This window comes from Callospermophilus lateralis, chromosome 18 (assembly GCF_048772815.1).
Source record: "Callospermophilus lateralis isolate mCalLat2 chromosome 18, mCalLat2.hap1, whole genome shotgun sequence".
NCBI lineage: Eukaryota > Metazoa > Chordata > Mammalia > Rodentia > Sciuridae > Callospermophilus > Callospermophilus lateralis.
The window spans coordinates 65,674,806-65,691,080 of record NC_135322.1 but is presented as its reverse complement, the minus strand read 5'-3'; the positions used below and the strand labels follow the sequence as shown (position 1 = coordinate 65,691,080).

Sequence of the window (16,275 nt, the reverse complement as noted above, 5' to 3'; positions counted from 1 at the left end):
GAGAGAGAGAGAGAGAGAGAGAGAGACAGACAGACAGACACACACACTGCATGCCAGATACAAAATATATACCCCAAATCCATGCCCCCAGGGACTCAACTCCTCCAGCTAACCCTACAAGCCTGTAGCTACCACTCAGTTAATCCCATCAGGTAAATTAATTCATTGTGATTGTGTTAAGGGTCTGAAACCAAGTCTTTTTTCCTCTAAACCTTGCGTTGACTTAACGGGAGCTTCTGGGGGACACCTAATATCTAAACCATAAGATGACTTTCTGAGGTGAAATGTCAGAAGAATGTTTCAGAGTTCTCTACTCCTCCATCACATCCAAAAGCAGTTTCTATTTACATACTTTAACTTTAGAAAACTGTGTAGAATGTTGGAATTGAGTCCTTGGCGAGAAGACACAAACTGGCATTTTTTAGGGTACTCCTGTCTGTGGATTATGTCTCACCATTATCTGAAGAGAGTTGTCCTCAGCTTGCTGTACCCCTTACACCTGCATGCTTCTGTCGTGTATGCATCTATTTCTGTCCTTGACAGCTTTGTACTGAATCTCAACATTATGAAATTTCCCTGAGGAGAATTTCAGGCCTATCAAACGCCTCTCATATTGTTGAATTCATGTTTATTACTTTTTTTAGAAAAAACATTTTGGTGGGATCTTAATCACACCTGATCTTGACTTTGCTTCTACTGCAAGGATTTTTAACTTCTAGACTGAGCTTGGAGTTGTTTAGATTAGATATTGGTTTGAAGTCTGGCAGCTAATGCACTGTCAGGCTGAGATCTTGGGTGACTTCAGGAGAGCTCTTTGCAAAGACAGGACAGCAAAGAGACAGGAGCCTTTTCAAAGAGTGACTGTGATTGGCTGGCACTTTGGGGTCTGCAGTAGGTTGCCATATGCAACCTCAACCCCCATTTAATTTTTTTTTAATTTTTAGTTGTAGATGGACATAATACCTTTATTTTATTGATGCTGGAAATCAAATCCAGTGCCTCACATGTGCTAGGCAAGTGCACTACCGCTGCACCCCAACCCCAGCCCCACCATTTAATTTTTAATTGTGCAGAGTGTGTGTGCTTTTTTTTTTTTTTTTTTTTTTTTGGTGCTGGGGATTGAACCCAGAACCTTGTGCATGCAAGGCAAGCACTCTACCAACTGAGCTAATCCTCAGGTACAATCAGGTTGGTCCTTTGAAATAATTGTTTTGTTTTGAAGGATTTTTTTTTAATGATTTTTGCATTGTTACTCTGTGGCAGAATATATTCTGACTTGGGGTTTGCAAGACCTTAAAAAGGTCTGTGTAATAGAGTGTGTTTTGAGAACTACTTTAGCATCTTCAGAATGAACACACATTTAGATGTTGGCACATGCGCAGAACAATTACTTTATTTTTTTTGGTACCAGGGATTGAATTCAGGGGCAATTGACCACTAAGCCACATCTCAAGCCCTGTTTTGTTATTTTATTTAGAGACAGGGTCTCGCTGAGTTGCTTAGTGCCTCATCATTGTTGAGGCTGGCTTTGAGCTCACCATCCTCCTGTCTCAGCCTCCTGAGCTGCTGGGATTATAGGTGTGCGCCACTGCACCTGGCTAAGGAAGAACTTTATTTTTAAGTAATTGCTATCTACACTCCTTTTTTAAAAAAAATATTTTTTAGGTATAGATGAACACAATACCTTTATTTCATTTATTTATTTTTATGAGGTGCTGAGAGTTTGGAGAACTCAATGCCTCACATGTGCGAGGCAAGTGCTCCACCGCTGAGCTATGACCCCAGACCCACGTTCTTTGTTTTCTGCTTCCATCTTCCAACAGCCACACTGGCATCAGCATACATGCATTGCAGCCCAGGCATACATAGACTTACTGTGGGTGCTGTCTGGAGGAAGGTGGGCCCCCTCTGTTTTCATGCCTCTCCAGGTGGGGCCAGGACAATTTCTGCAGGCTCTCCGGGGCCTTTGCCCACATGGATGTTAGAACAGGGCCCTTATTCTGTACTTCATGTTGTCTGTGGTAGACTGCTTTTTCTAGTTCCACTTTTATTTGCCCCTGCCCTATGGGAACATTTCCACCTTGTACTGATAAAAGTTGTAAGATGTTCATTGTTTAACAACCGAATTCTTTAAGTGGAAGCCTGGTGATGTGAATCATCCCATTTTCCCTAGACTACCAGAGAGTAAAAGGCAGGTTGTCTGGGTGTGGGGGCAACTCTGGGGTTTAGACTTTGGTCTCAAAGTTCTATGATTGCCTGTGTGTCTCTTGATTCTTTACTGGACTCTTCATGCAATAAGTTGTAGATCACAGAGTTCAAAGCTAAAAGCCGAGGAGCAAGGTGCCATCCATGGTGGCCTCATGTTCAGAAAGTTCGTGCAGTAGGCTGGAGCCTGTTCCCCTGGGGCTGGCACTACCTAGACCTTGGTGAGAGTACAGCTTATAGTGTCTAGTGATTTGGATCGAGTGCCCTGCAGATTCTAAGGACAATAGCTAGAAAGCTGTGGTGTTTTGTAGGATCAGTGTAGTTGAAGGCCAGAGTGTGTTTCTCTTTGCTCGTATTGTGGCTGTACTCAAAGCCTGGATGGTTGAGGGCTCCAAGGATGTGTCACAGTGCATTTTCAGGTGGCTTTCCTTTTCTTTCCCTTCCCTTCCCTCCTCCCCTCCCCTCTTTCTGGTGTACTGGGGATTGAATCAGGGACACTTTATTGAGCTGCACCCCAGCCCATTCTTGGTTAGAGGCAGGGAGGGTCTCCCTAAGTTGCTCAGGCTGGCCTGGAACTTTTGACCCTCCTGCCTCATCTGGAGTGATAGGGGTGCGCCTACGCCCATCTCAGGTGAGTTTTTTCACTCTCCACTCAGCTTGTTGTTACACAGAGAACTTGGGCACTTAGAGTTTTTCCTTTGGTACAGTTTTTAGTATTAAGAGGGCACATTTGATTATTATCTTCATAGAAGTAAACACTTTAATTTTTTATTTTACTGTTGCCTGCTTTAAAATGGTTATATATTCAGAGGCCCATAGTTATCTCTGTTTAAAAAATGAATCGTTCAAAACCTTTTTCTGTATACTAAGAAGAGTGGGATCTATATGACCCTTGGAGCCCTCTCTGGCCTCTTCTGCTGCCACTCCTTTCAGTGACTCTGCCTCTGATTCACTGTCATGCTGTGGCCACTTTACTTTACCTTCAAAATGAGGGAGGCAACACTGTGAGGACATACCAGAGGGTACAGAGTCTGATGGCTGTTATGATTCGGACTTTGCCCATGTTGGTTGGGTGATCTTGGGTACCTTCTAATAGCTGCTAATATTCATGTTCCCACCCCCCTGGGGACGGGGGTTACTGGGGATTGAACTCTCTGGGGCACTCTACCACTGAGCCACATCCCAGCCCTATTTTGTATTTTATTTAGAGACAGGGTTTCACTGAGTTGCTTAGCACCTCGCCATTATTGATGCTGCCTTTGAACTCGCAATCCTCCTGTCTCAGCTTCCTAAGCCACCTTGAGTTATAGGCATGGCTTCTAGTATTCTTAGTTTGTCAACTGTGTGACGAAAAGTTCCTAGGTATAAAAAATAAAATGAAGATATTCAAGTTAATAACATTTCTAGATACCAGCAACAATGAGTGTTCATGAACATTGGTTGGTTGGTTGTGGTACTAGGGATTGAATGCAGGTCCTCATGAGTGCTCTACCTCTGAGCTACATCCCAGTACCCACCCCCACTCCCTTTTATTCTGAGATGGGATCTTGCTTGGTTGCCCAGGTTGCCTTTAGTTGCCCAGACTTTTGATCCTGCTGCAGAAGGAGAGGCCGTGACTGCTGTGGTGTACATGCACTTTGGGTCTGCACCATCACTTTCCCGATAGCCTTGTTGCTACGGCCGTTGCCGAAAGACCACACTTCTTTAAAAATAAACCACACTTGGCTGCCCGTCAGTCCGTGGGCAGTGCTCTCTGAGGCTATGTGTGATGCTGGCTATTAGGAAACGTGTGCCTCTTCTGTTTGAATTGCTGTTGTTGAAGAGTTGTGCTTTCCAGAAGAAGAGTATGGACCCTTGTGGGCAACAGACATTTGAATTTTTGCTCCATGTTCGAGATGTAGAGTGTCCCTCTGCTGGGGGTGGGTTACGGTCATCACTGGGAGGACATGTGTATATTCATAGATTCTGCTCACAGTTGTGCCTGCTGGCTGATGGATGGGCCAGCACAACCACTGCAGCAACGCAGACCACCCTTCCGCAAGCTTGTGTGATTCAGAGGAGGAGTCTTGCCAGCATATTGAATTAAATGCAGCAGGTGAAGTAAAAAAAGACCTCTGATTCCTTGAGCCGGCACATTGAAGACACACTTATAAGTGCAGGGGTGGGGACTGGGGCTTGGGAGGTAGTTGCTAGGTGCCCATTGGGCTGTGTGTCCTCAAAGTTCGTGGTCTTACCTGCTGAGAAACATCACCTGCCTTCGAATCCTGCTTTATCTGCCCTCCTCAGGGACGTTTCCCGTCACCTTTGGTGTTCGTGTGCAGCTGTGTGGTCTTACCAGTTAGAGCCTAGCTTTGGGGCTCCGTTCTGTTTCTGGGGTCCTAGCAGTTTCTCCATCTCATGCTTCGTTGCTTTAGTTGTTGGATGCTCACCAGACTTTAGATCATCAGACTCAGAGGCCTTGATTTTTAGACTGCATGTGGGTGGTGCACCTGTGTGAGCTTGGTGCTGCCGTGCCTGGTGCGGAAGGGCCTGGCCTTGCCCTGCAGAGCGTGTGCTGGGCCCTGGCAGTCACTCTGTGGAATGTGTGGGAAAGGGCTGTTGCCAGCCTATTGAGCTATCCTTGAGCTGATCCCTGGGGATGGCACCTCGCGTCTGTGCATGCTTACCTTGGGGATTCTGCTGCAGCAGTGAAGCAGACCTACTGCTCTGGTACTCCTGGATGTGATGCCTTTAGTAGAATCTTCACATATTTATGGCTTTTCCTAAGTGAGGCTTCTCTGCCTTACTTTGTGGGGAAGGGAAGAAAGATTTTTCAGTTTAGAGGGAAGTATCTTTGTTGGGATTATTGCATAACTTTAATTGGAGGTTTGGTCTTTGTGGGCCAGGTCATTGCTTGCTTATTAGATCTTTTTGGGAAGCACAAAAAGGAATAACAGTTTTGTGACCCTCACCCCCAGAAATGCAGAACGCAGAGCATCCTAAGGAAGTGGAAGTGTGCAGGAGATAAACTGTGATGATCCTTTGAGTCTTTGAAACACCGTGGGCCTGCTCCTGTGTAGTCCTTTGTTTCTTCTGGGCCTGTCCTTTGTCTCTTCTGGGCCTGCTTGTCTCTATGGGTGGAGCAGGCTAGGTAGTGGTAGGTAGGGGTCTTCAGTTTCCTGTGGGTAATATACCCCACTTATCTTCCTGGTGGAGTCTCCTCTTTACTGTGGTTAAAGGAAAGAGTCGAATGTTGCTAATCTTGTGCGTAGATGTAGCTGCTTTCTTCTCTTAGGTTGTGTCAGCACTGGGGCTAGCAAGGTGGCTAGTAGCACTTTTGTCTGTGCTGTTCCTGTAGGAGGGCTTCTAGCCTAATAGTCTAGTCTTCCTTGAGTTGACAGAACAGTATTTTGAAAGCCTCATTGTTAGTATAAGGTGGAGACAAAAAAGGATATATAACTTGGCCTGTGCAGCCAGAGAGCTCCAGGAAGCAGCAAGTGTTGAGCGGAGGAAAGGACACTGCTTGGGCCACATATGGTTCATGAGTAAGGCAGGACCACGGGAGAAGCTCAAGGTCAGGAGGGCTTCTTAATAATACTGTATGCATTATTCCATTTCTGATTCTCTGTCTAAGCTACATTTATTTGTGGTGAATTTTCATATTTTTGAAAGATGAGAAGGGTGCAGGGTGCTGAGAGGCTGAGGGTAGAGCACGGTTCACGATGGTGATGCATGTGTGAAGCAGCCTGTGTCATGTTTGTTAACACAGCCAGTTGTACTGTGTGTGTGTGTGTGTGTGTGTGTGTGTGTGTGTTTTAAATATCAAGGATTGATCTCAGAGGCACTCAACTACTGAGCCACATCCCCAGCCCTGTTTTGTATTTTATTTAGAGATGGTCTCATTGAGTTGCTCAGTGCCTTGCTGTTGCTGAGGCTGGCTTTGAACTTGTGATCCTCCTGTCTTAGCCTCCCAAGCCTCTAGGATTATAGGCATGTGTCACTGCGCCCAGCCAGTTGTGCACTCTTTGGTTCTTTATCACCTGGAAGTTCCCTGTGCTTTGACTGTGTGTGTGCACACAGCCATGGGACTGTGTGACAGTGTTGGGCTCTGAGGCTGCAGTGATCAACAACAGGAGCCACCTTTAGGTGCTTATGAGCTTTTAGAGAAGGGCTCCCAGATATAGTGGTGACATAGGGTAGAAATATAAAAGCCACCCATGTCCACCTTATACAACGTGAAAAATGCTGTATAGAGAAGGATGTCAAGATCTGAGCTTGATTTTGAAGACTTAATAGGAGTTTTCCAAGTGTGCAGAGTGGTAAAAAGGGCTGGGTAGGGGGAGAGTCCCTCCTAAATTAAAAGATGTTTGAAGACCGACAGTTCAAAGCCACATGCGCCAGTGGCCGTCCTGGGAGCTGCAGCAGGGATGCACCTACCTCCGCACAGTCCACCAGTGAAAAGCACTGAGCCACTGCATGGAGGACCCTTTGCTCCAGCCTGTTTGTGTACCTCTGAGCACATCCTCATGTGGCCTGCGTGTCTCATGTGGGCATGGAGGTTGAAAACCTCAGACATGTTCCTTGTCAAACTGGTGGCCTCCATAGACCAGAGAATGTAGACGAGAGGTGTGTTAGATGTGGCAAACCCAATTCTCAGCAGTGTGGGTGATAAGTTAGATGGTGTGTGGAGTTGGGGTGGAGGTAATGCAGGAGGAGCATTGAGGTGCTGTCGAGTTAGAAGAGGTGAGGGCAGTGTGGTAAGAGAAAGGAGATGGTGATCTTTAGGCGCTGAGCATGGCTGGCATGTTGGATTTTGGTATTGAGGGAGAAGGGGCTCCATTTCCAGTTGGGAAGAATGCCTGGACAGGGGTACCTGAGGCAGGACAGGAGTGCAGGAAGAACAGTGGTCTGAGCTGGGTATGTGCTGTGTCTATGAGGAGGGCAGTTGCAGTGGGAGGTCATTTCTCTCTCCCTTAACACCCACTCCCACACACCCCGTAGTGCTAGGGATTGAACCCAGGGCCTTGTGCATGCTAGGCAAGCACTCTACCAACTGAGTTATATCCCCAGCCCAGGAAGTCATCTCTGGTGGACAGTGACCCATGAATTCAGGAGGGGTTTTTCTGACCTGCAGTAGGAATTAAACAGCATAGTAGTTAAAACCACACAGGCTGAAGAGATGGAGAAAGCAAGAGGTAAAGAGCAGGTGAGAAGAAGCCCTCATAAGCGAGCGAAAGCAGGAGAAGCAGGGAGTGGCCTGGAGTCAGTGAGTATTCTGTTGGATGACCACTGCCGCATGTCCCCTTCAGAGCCTGTTTTGTTCCTGGTTTACGTGAAGAGTTACCTAAGCCTGCCCTGTCTTTTGGAGATGTAAATTATTTCTTTGCATTGTGCTGGTATTGGGCCAGGGAGGCTTTGCCAGTTACAACCTTAAAATGCTCTCCAGGATCCCCTGACAGCAGGATGTGGATTGGCAGTGGACACGTGACCATCGTGGACCCAGGCTCTGAAGCTGGAGTGTGGCCCCGACTTTAGGCTAGTTATTCAGTCTCTCAGAACTTAGTTTCTCACAAGAACATGGAGACACCTCTGACGTGCTGTGATGAGGGCTCTGTAACACCATGTGCAGGGGCGGTGCTGGCTGCCCCACCAGGACTGCAGGGCTGTTGAACAAGCTCTCATACCCGTGCTTGTGCCAGGATGCCCTAGTCCCCCATGTGACCATGAGCAGGCAGCCTTCGAGCAGGAGCTTACTGTCACCCCTCCTCTGCATCTCATCTTTGTTCCTGTAGAGTCCCTGAATGTTCTTGATAAAATATCAGCTTCTGTGGAGCCACTTCTGGGAACTAGAGGCTTTCAGTAAATGGAAAGGAGAGCTGGGAGTGGCATAAACAGGTGTTTCTCAGCCTGTACCTCCACCTGCAAAGGGTGCAGGGGCTTCTTCCTCTATGATGGCAGAAGCAGGACAGAGGGCAGAATGCAGGTAGAGCTGATGAAGGTGAGCCCCAGATAGGAACTGTGAAGATGACACACGGGAACAAGCTCACCTTCTTGGCCAGAGGAAGGCCCCTACCTGTTGGGTGGAGCCTTGATCAAAGAGAGAGAGGTCCTGTGCTGCAGTAGTGGGCAGACTCAATAGGGGTTGGGCTGCAGATTGTAGTTCCTATCCTTCTCCAAGCATGCTTTTAGGAAAGGAAAAGCTCAGCAGTTGGAATATGAGCAGAGGCTCTCTTGCCCTGCACTTCCGTTCTGTGTCCACAGTGGGTGTTCCTTCCTTCCTTGCTTACATGGACAGTGTGTCCATCACACCTCAGATGTTAGGGTATACAAATTACTGCCCAGGGCTCAAGGTCTAAATGAAAAGAATATTTCACCTATAGGGGCAGGGATGTGTTTTCCTTTTGCGGGGGTGGGGCTGCTGGGGATTGAACCCAGGGGTGCTTTATCCTGAGTCCATTTAAAATTTTTATAAAATTTGAGACAGGGTCTCACCAAGTTGCCCAGGCTGGTCTTGAATTTTGTGATCTTCCTGCCTCAGCCTCCTGAGTTGCTGGGTTTACAAGTGCACACTGCTGTGACCTGTGATAGGGATGTATTTTTAAAAGAAAGAATGTTATGTTGGATATGGAAAGTGGTTTTAGGGTTTTATAGATTAAAAGTCTGAGAACTCAGGGGCACTCAACCACTGAACCACATCCCCAACCTTGTTTTGTATTTTATTTAGAGACAGGGTCTCATGGAGTTGCTTAGCACCTCACTTTTGCTAGGACTGGCTTTGAGCTTGACCTCCTGCCTCAGTCTCCAGAGCTGCTGGGATTACAGGTATGCTCTGAACTCCAGAGATAACAATTTAAAAAAAAAATTTGGAAAAAAATCTCACATTACAGGAGTACTAGTTATACCAACTATCTTCCTCCTCCACTCTCAAAACAGGCTGAAGAAACTTAGGGTTCTATAAGGTGTAGAATATGATCTGTTCATTGGCAAGCGTTTAAAATCCCCTGCAAGCTCTAGGATCACTTGTTAAGTTTGGGGTTGAAGAGGAAGCTGGGCTTTGTTTTCTCTTTTTTTCTTCTTGCAGGTGGACACAATATTTTGTTTATTTTTATGTGGTGCTGAGGATCAAACCCAGTGCCTTACATTTGCTAGACAAGTTCTCTACCACTGATCTACAACCCCAGCCTGTAGTTGGGCTTTTGATAGGGATCATGTTGAGACCAATAGATTACCTGGGAAAGTGTTGCTATTTTTACCACAGATGTGAGGATTTCCCCCATTTATGTTGATCCTTAATTTCTTTTGTCAATATTTTGTAGTTTCTAATGTACAAGTCTTAGATCTCTTGAGTTCAATTCATTGCTAAATATTTTATTTTTTGAAGCTATTATAAACAATTGTTTTTTAAGGTTTTCTTTCAGATTGCTCACTGCTGGTGTTTGCTGGTATATGGTCATGCAGCCTTGCTGAATTTGTTTATGAACATGTACTGTGCGTGCGCGCGCGCGCACACACCCACACGCTCTTAAATGATCCTGCTTTTGGTCTGTCCCCTTGATGGTGCTTTTGGTCTCTAAGGGTGCTCCCTGCTGTGGGTTGCTACACTGCCTCCCCATCCCCACCCCCACCCCCCCCATCATTAGGTATTGAACCCAGGGCCTTGTGCATGCAAGGCGAGTACTCTACCAACTGAAGTACATCCCCAGCCCTTACACTGCCTCCTACCACCCTTCTTGATCTATCTTGATATGCCCCGACCTCACCTCGCCCTGGGATCGGGTGTAAAACACTTGCAAGAACTCTGAGCAAAGTTTTGGCACGAACACAGTATTTTCATGGAGCTGCATCTGATTCTGAGGTTCCTACTTAGCAAAAGACAGACTGGTACTCTCCTGCAGCCTGTCCTATGCATATTGTTCGTTTTGTAGGAATAAGACAGAAAGGTGCTGTGAGAGGTTGAGAATAATATGCATTTGGAGTAAGACAGCCACATCACTCATTGTGGGTGTCATGGGTATTTCAAGCATCCCTGACTCTGATCATAAAATAGTGAGGGTGACTGAACTCCAGAGACAACATATGCATGTTTTCTTTTGAGTTTTCTGATTATTTCCTTAGTCTGTTCTCTGTTGCTATAAGAGAATATCAGACCCAGGGTGATTTTATAAAGGAGACAGGTTTGTTTTGGCCCACAATTTTGGAAACCCAGGAGCATAGCATCAGCATCTGCCTGGCTTCAGATGAAGGCCTAATACTGCTCATGCTTGGAGGGAAAGAGGAAGTGCAGCAGAATGTGTGTAGAAGAGGAGAGGGGTCAGATTCCTGGAGAAACCCCAACACCTCCTGCCCGGCCGCCCTTCTTAGCAGTGCCACATGTATGAATTTTGGTGGGGACGATATGTGTAGTGTGTCAAGGTGGGTTCTGTGGCTTTCTGAGAGCTGGAGGTAGATCGGTAGTGTTCTCCTGGTGTAGCCTTCTGAAAAGGCAGGTTTATGTTTTGAGTTGTATCTGAGTAGGGGAGGGATGCTGGCCCATACCCCTGTCCAATGTGGTGTTTGAAAGGTCTGAGGGAGGTGGCAGCCTGCTGTACAGGAGCATTGGCGGAGCTGTGGTTCCCCAGCTGATACTGTTACTGCTGGTCCAGGGCCTATGGAACACCTCCTGGGTGAGGTGGGGCTGTGCTCGCAGTGGCCTAGCTGCACTTCTTTGGCTGAAGTCTGTTTTAAGGCATTTCCCAACTTCTGGCCTGCAGTTTCCCTTTTCATTTTTCTTTACAGCTGCAAACCTGTTCATGTCTTGAGTTTAGTGAGGACCAGGAGGTTCTGTGACTGCTCTGGAGGTGGTGTGGGGGACAGGGCAGTTGGGCTGCGTGGTGTCCTCTGCCCTCTTGCTGCACTTGTTCTGTGGAGGCTATAAAGAGAAGTGTGTTGAAACCCGGCCTTGCTCATCCTCCTGAATGGAAAGCATATTGGCATGGGAGCTAGGTGTATGGGAGCTCCGTTGCGTTAATTCCCTGCCTTGTCTCATTTATGCTAAGTCAAAGGAAACAGTAACAGATGACACCCAGTCCTTTAAAAAGTGGGTGGAGGGAGAGGCCTGCTTTCCTGAGGCCTGGCAGGGTGCAGGTGTGCTCCTGCAGCACTGTAGAGAATGCCTGAGGACCTCACAGTCAGTGGACCCCTGGTCTCCTCTGTGAGCCAGCTTGGGGAGCAGCAGGCACTTGCCTATTTTATAGGGAGGGTGATAGGAGCACGTGATCAGAGCCAGCTGGGTTTGTGTGGGCTACTCAGGTTCCCATACTCCCAGGGCTTTAGTCTTCTCTGCGGGGGTGGGGGTGGGGGGGGGGAATATGTAGATACCTACCTGGTGGGGTTCCTGTGGAGACTAATAAAGTCAGTTAATTATGGGTAAAACCAAACTATATGAAATCACCAGTATTGGAATCTTTTTTTTTTTTTTTTTTTTAAACAATAAGCACATACTGTTCTGTGGGAGTAGTGATTCAGGGAGTCCTGATTCATTTCTCCTGATGGCTGCACTCTGCAAAACTGTGGTATGTCGCAGCCCGGATGTTGATATGGACAGCGTCCATCAGTCTGGTTCAGATGTGTGAGAACGCATGTGTATGCCATGCTGCAGTGTCATTGTGTCACACAGAAACGTCATATACCTGGAATCCTGGAGACGTAACTTTTTAGGATTGCCAAAGTAGGATTACAGCAGTCCCTCTCTGCTGGGTGATTCTGCCCTATGGGGGACCTGGGATATAGGCTGGAGACACTGTTGATGGTCATGGCATCATGTGGGCCTTCTTGGCTCTGGCCCCAAATGTCTGAGGGCCTAGATTGAGAAGCGTTACAGTGGAGGCACCTCTGAGCTCCAGATTGAGCTCAGTTCGCCTGAGAGCACCCAGCTCTGTTGCCTTTTCCTTTGTCCCACCTTTTATTTTCCAAGCAGAGTATAGTGTGAGGGTAGCTCACTCCTTTACCTCTTCCCTGACGGGGCCCTGGGCCAACCTGCTTCGCACTCTCCTGCACAGGGCACTGGCCTTGAGTGGCCAAGTGTCCTGGAGTCGGCTCTGAGCACTTTGCTGCTCTGATCCTGTGAGTGTCAGGCCTCCTTTGCTGGTGCCTGTCATCCCAGGCCTCAGGCAGTCCATCATGTCTGACCCCTCTCTGTGTCTGAGCTTGCTGAAGATGCCTGTGTCAACAGGTAGCTTAGGTCCCTAACACTCTGTGGGAGCTGACTCCAGGGCACTTGGGGAAGAGACTTAGGAGACACTTGGTGCTTAGGCTGTTTGCATGTGACACCACCTGGAACCCACTCAGAACTCAGGGTTAATGGTCTGTGCTGGTTCAGCCAGGCAGTGTTCCCTGTACTGAGCATCCACAGCTGGCGGAAAGTTTGGGTGTGAACTCACCAGCCCAATTCATACTAAAAAGTGTTGTGATGCTGCATGAGATTGTGACAGAGCCTAGCATGGTGGCACAGCCCTGTCATCCCAGCTGCCTGGGAGGCTGAGGCAAAAGGAGCTCAAGTTTGAAGTCAGCCTGGGCAAATCGGCAAGACCCTGTCTCAAAAATAAAATAATGTGGTGGGGAACACTGGGGGAAAAATAAAAACAATCATGTCTGTCAGTGTTTAGAGACCTGTGGGGCAAGACTGGGCAGTAGGACCAGTCTTCACTAATTTGGGCTCCTTTTGTAGAGGAAAGTGGAAAAGCAGAAGAGGGAGGCAGATGCCTTGATCACTGTCCAGTGCTTTCAGAGCCAGAGAGCAATGTGTTGATCTGAAAGACCCTGTGCAGGCCAGCTGAAGATGTCTGGGTCTCTTGGTGTGGATTGAAACCAAATTCCTGTGGGTAACTATACTGCTCATCTTATGCTGAGCAGAAATTGTGGTCAGCAGTTAGTGGTCTTTGATTAGTAAACATGGACATGAACTGAATAGTGGTAAAAGTAGTTGTATGGATAAAAATCTATGTCTTGGGGCTGCAGTGGGGGAGAAAAGGGAGAGGTGGTGAGAGCATTAGTGCTCCAGGACTTCTTTACCCCTGAAGAGCAATTGAGCCTGCCAGGCCTCTTTGGCTGTGATTCCATGTCACAGGGTGGGTGGCCTGTGCTCACCATCATGGCCTGGAGCACTGAAGCAGCATTCCCTAGGCAGCAGAGAGAGGAGAGCTGGTTTCTAACATCAGTGTATGCAGAAGCATAATAAGGTTGGTCAGCTTAAGTGTCACTTTTAAAAAAAAATTATATTTAGATGTCGACGGACCCTCACTTTATCAGTCAGTCAATCAATCAATCAATCAATCTATCTATCTATCTATTTATAGGGGGGTTGCTGAGGATCAACCCAGTGGCTCACACATGCTAGGCAAGTGCTCTACCATGGAGCCACAAACCCAGCCCAAATGTCACATATTTTTTTGGCATATTTTTAAAAGTTTTTCTCCACCCCTATCTTGGTACATAATCCATTAAAGGAATTGATGAGATATGACAGACAGAAAGTTAGATTTAAAATCTTGGATTGTTCCACTCTTTGAGATAACCACCATTCTGTTTAAAGATGTCTCCTGGCTTTTTTCAGGAATCTGTGACATTCTCCTGCACATGTAGTATTTGGCAAACTGGTCACTGGTCTCCACAGGAAGGTTGAAAAGCTTAGCTACACACTTGCTGCTTCTCACGGAAACCAGAGGTGTGGTGATGGAAGCTGCTTATTCATGTCTGTGTTACTAGCTCTTGAGGTTGGAGCAGCTTTGAGAAATTGTGCACCAGTTGTGGGGACAGAACAACTCTCTGCACGCCCTGCAGAGTAGGTATTCTGTTGAGGCCAGCCCCTCTTGCCTGTGGGTTTCCTGCTGATCGAGTTTGATGGGAACCCAGCCTATAGGTCTCCCTTCTGGCCTCCTGCTGCCCCGTTTGTGCTGGTTGGTTTTATTCTTGAAGTTCTCAGAGCTTTCTGGGCAGATTATTCAGGTTTTTAAAAAAATATTTTTGTAGTTGTAGATGGACTGCATGCCTTTGTTTATTTTTGTATATAGTGTTAAGGATCAAACCTGGTGCCTCACACCTGCTAGGCAAGCACTCTGCCACTGTGCCCCAGCCCAGATTATGCAGTTTTTGGTTAATCAGTTTTCTTCATGATTTTTTTAAAGTTGCCAGTGGCCCTTTATTTAATTAATTTATTTATATATTTATATGTGGTGCTGAGGATCGAACCCAGTGCCTCCACACATGCTAGGCAAGCACTCTACCACTGAGCCACAACCCCAGCCCCTAAAACAATATGCTACTTAAATTTAAAATTAGCTTTAAAAAGCATTCTTATTGGCAATGTTAGTGTGTTCATCATACGCCAAGACTACAGTAGTTACTTGATTTATTAGGTTTGGAAATTTTGAAACCCGGGCTGGGATTGTGGCTCAGCGGTAGAGCGCTCGCCTAGCATGGACAGGACCCAGGTTCGATCTTCAGCACCACATAAAGATAAAGGCATTGTGTTGTGTCCATCTACATCTAAAAAATAAATATTAAAAAATTTTTTTGGAAACCCTTTTGAAATCTGGTGTAGCTATTATGCAAGATGTACATAGTGTCATTTGATCTTTTTTGATATAAGACTTTGGGTTTACCTTTGAATTTGTACATTTTGATGCAGAAACATTTGGTGAATGAAAATAAGTTTAATTGTCTTTGTACTTTTAAAATTTCTAGTTTTAAATAGTAGAAATAAATCACTGAATTAATCACAAGGTGTGATTACTCGCAGAGTAATCGTAGGAACCTGTGTGGCTGTTGCTTCCTGTTGCCCCTCTTTGTGGTCACTGGGGGGATTGAGGGCAGCAGCCTCTGGCCTCTGATGAAGCTGTGGGTGTGTCCTGGAGCTTGCAGGGCTGTGGGGGTGCAGGTGTGCAGCCAGCTCCTGCCAGCTCCCTTGGCTTCTGGGGCTCCTTCCTACCTCTGAAGGAATCCTTGTTTTGAATCTTCCAACGAAGTCTTAATGTAAATATTATGTTTCCTGAGCTTTTGAAAGATAAAAGTACAGCCAGCCTTCTGGATCTTGGTTCAGCATCTGTTAAACCAACCAGTCAAATTGAAAATATTCAGGGAAAGAACGGCCCCCCTGCTGAATACGTGCAGGCCTTTGTTTGTTCTCTGTAGTCCCTAAACAAACAGTGTAACAGCTGATTACATAGCACTTACTTTATATTAGGTGTCACAAGTGACATAGAGATGCTTTAAAGCACATGGAAGGGTGTGTGTGAGTACTACTGGATTTCATGTAAGGGCTCTAGCATCCTGGGTTCTCATTTCGCTGGGGATTCTAGACCAGCCTCCCACTATCCCAAGGAATAACTACCTGGGATTGTCCTCTGGAACCTGTGTGCACTGCTGATCTGTGTCTGTAGCTACAGCTTAATGATAAAGATGTTACTCATACCTGGGTGGCTGAAGTGCAGAGGGGCCCTGCATTCCACATGGGTCTCTCCCTGGCAGATTTTGCCCTGTGAGTGGCAGGCTTTGACTGAATGGCCTCTATCAGCGATGTGCTTATCCACCAGAGAGGCCCCTGCTGGTGTATTCCCACCCGAGGCCTCGCCTTTCTTTCCAACCGTGACATGCAGGCACTTGAGGATTCACCATCTTTCTTCTCTCTTGTATTGGGGTGTGGGAGGGTGTTAGAATTGCATTTCTGACTTGGAATCATGCAGGGGACCTTTGGACTGAATTATGGTCTTGACTTTTTGAGAATGGATCCCTAGGCAGATTAAGGAGTGGAGGTCAATGGGGTGGCTTCCACCAGGATCGGCTCTGGAGGGACCCCAGTGGGGCGTGGAGATGCTCAGGTGGGAGGTGGGTGTCCGGAGGAGTGGGGATGGAGGGGTATGTGACAGGAAGTCTGTTGAGCTCCATCCAAGCCTGTGGGTGGAAAGCCTGGGACACCTTTCCTCAGCAGGGACTATGAGCCCAGCCTTTGCATGCCTCTGGTATCCTTCCCTTGGCCTGGTCAGCAGGGCCTTGTTTTCAGAGAGCACTGAGTGCACAGTGCCCTGGGGCAGCCAGGGTGTGAGGCCTTCACAACCC

The 16,275-nt window shown here is 47.0% G+C and overlaps 1 protein-coding gene across 3 annotated transcripts in view; it reads left to right on the top strand.

Moving 5' to 3' along the window:
• Ankrd11 (ankyrin repeat domain containing 11) overlaps nucleotides 1-16,275 on the top strand; it is a 153,606-nt gene that overhangs the window by 48,687 nt on the left and 88,644 nt on the right. The window lies entirely within an intron of this gene.